Raw genomic sequence first — 2606 nt, forward strand, 5'->3', positions numbered from 1 at the left:
TGAGTGCAAAATCAATCTTCAAGTGTTTTGGCGATATTTTGTCTTCCTGGTCAAATGTTCAAAAAACAGTTGATCATGTGAGAGGTAATAAATTTCTTATGACAGACACGAAGGTAACAAACTTTTGTTCTGTATAATTTAGAAAGTGAACTATAGTAAAACGTTGAAAAAATCTTGATGGTTGAATAAGCTTTTAGTTCAGAAAAAATCTCAATGTTCGTTTACCTACATTTTTTTCTATTCCTGGTTTGTCTCCATTCCCCTGCCCCTTCATTCTTCTTTCCCTTCCTTCAATGTTTCGTCCCTCATTCCTTTTCTGTTAATCTTTTATCCATCTCTTCCCTCCCATCATTTACTCTCCCACTTAACCACCACCCCTTGCCTCGCTACTCTCATTTGTTCCTTCATTTCTCATCCTTCCAATCCCCAGTTCGCTTCCTCCCCCCTTCCGTGACACCCTGGTGCGTTATCATCAGTGACGGCACTGTCACTGAGGTAACATTATTAGCCTCCTGTATGCCAGAACAGTCTCGTGTCCCCGTCAATAGTTGTTAACTCGCCAGAGAACCTTTATAACCCAACACAAATCACGATTTCACTTACCTATAGGAGAGACGTATATCCCATCACCAGCTCACTTACCTGTAATATAGACACATAAGCCATCAAGCACTGTAGTAAATCAATACTGTTTTTATATGTCCATTAGTGAAAATATTACTACTGGGAGTGTTTCTGAAGATGAAAGGTCAGAAATATCAAGGAGAGGGAAAAAAGGTAAAAACTGTTTATAGGCTTTGGCCTCAGACAAGATATCAGATATCAGAGAATATTTGTGAGGAGTTCTGAGAATCTCTTAAGCCTGGTCGCTATTGTAGAAGGTTTGTGATAATAAGCCGAAATTAATGGAACAACCCTTACTAGTACTAGTACTTGGAAAAGATGAATATAGACGTATATAAAGTATGCATTAATTATGTACCAGTGAGTAAACTTACAATAAAAGAATGTCGTATATAGAGAGAAAACGTAAAATGCAAATGAAATAAAACGAAGGAAAGATCATCTGTGCAGGGTGATTATAAATATAGAAAAAGAACTGAAGATCTGGTACGAGAGAGAATGAGCACAAGGGGAATAAAAAGGTATCTGGTACATTGCAGAAGCACCAAATATGTGTGAACTTATCCAAAACTGTATCATTAATCGCAGCCGGTTTGTACCCTGGTAATGAAAAATGAGTGGAATTTTAAAAGACTAATGTGAGTAAATGCTCAGCTGAACAGAAATTGGGTGGAGAATGTGGACAGCTCTTTCCTTGATCCAAATGGACTCTCAGATCATGTAACTGACATAGGCAGTGACGCAATGAGTAACTTTATGGCCCCCCTCGGTGCATATCACGCTATGAGGAATAAGGGCTTTTCACTACTCACGAAATCGTAATGACACGATTGCTAACAAACCATACCACGGGTGGGGTTAAAACCCCACAGTGGTGCCTATGCTAACTTTCCTATGGTATAGAAATATACCTTGTTAGATGAATCTTATGAAGCTAGCTGACCCAGTGGCTAACGCGTCGGTCTTGAGTTTTCAGACTGATCGAGGGTTCTAACCCCACCCGTGGTATTTTTTTTAGGGCTTTTCACACTATGAGGGGCTCCAATTCCCCAAAATAATTTCTTTTTCTAAGACTTTCAAAGGTTGAAATTTCTGTTTCTTTTTTTCCAGTAGCAGTAATGCCCTTATACTTTCGGGATCTCCATATACAATTCTTCACTCTTATAGTTTTATACATAAGACTCATTTTACCAAGTCTTGAGCTTAATCTCTCAAAATTCTCTTTACCATGTCATGTTATTCCATTTTGTTCATGCTTAAATTTTTTCCATTTTATTCATATTTAATTTTGTACCAATCCAAAATATTTTTTATGATGTATTCAATGTATTAAAGGTATATCCCAAAGGTGCATAACCTGACCACTTCTGTGGATCTTTAGGTGCAGCTTCTGGCCTCATAGGTATTAACATTATAAGGTACATATCCACTTCTGTGGCACATCTCCCGGTCCGAAAGAATAAGCGAATGTTTGGAGGTAAGAACACACTGGTAAACTCTGTTCTACTATTATACAATAATACAACACTACAAAATTTTACATTAGTTTTACAAACCACTACAAGAATACACGTTATTCATTATACAAGAACACAAGTAAAATCAAACAACTTCAGACATACACAGTTTCTAAGTAAGAAATATTACAATCTCACGCATTTATGTATATTTTTTGACAATATAAACTGACCGATTGAAATACACACTGATTTGTTCCATTAAAAATATCGCCTTATCAGCGTCCCCCCAAAGACGACCCATCTCCATTTAAAATATTCATATCCAGTTCCATATTTATAGGTCCGACACCAAAAAATTGGATAGGTTTCTCCCCTCCAAGACTGGGAGGGGAGAAACAAAGAGATGATTATAGAACATATTCTTACCTATGAGAGTAAGAAAAAGTGCGAGATGTAGATGGATGTTCGAACAGTAGCTGAGAAAGTTCATTTAGACAGTGAAAGTGTTCGACGCATTCTAAC

Source organism: Cherax quadricarinatus, unplaced genomic scaffold, assembly GCF_038502225.1.
Source record: "Cherax quadricarinatus isolate ZL_2023a unplaced genomic scaffold, ASM3850222v1 Contig135, whole genome shotgun sequence".
NCBI classification, from domain to species: domain Eukaryota; kingdom Metazoa; phylum Arthropoda; class Malacostraca; order Decapoda; family Parastacidae; genus Cherax; species Cherax quadricarinatus.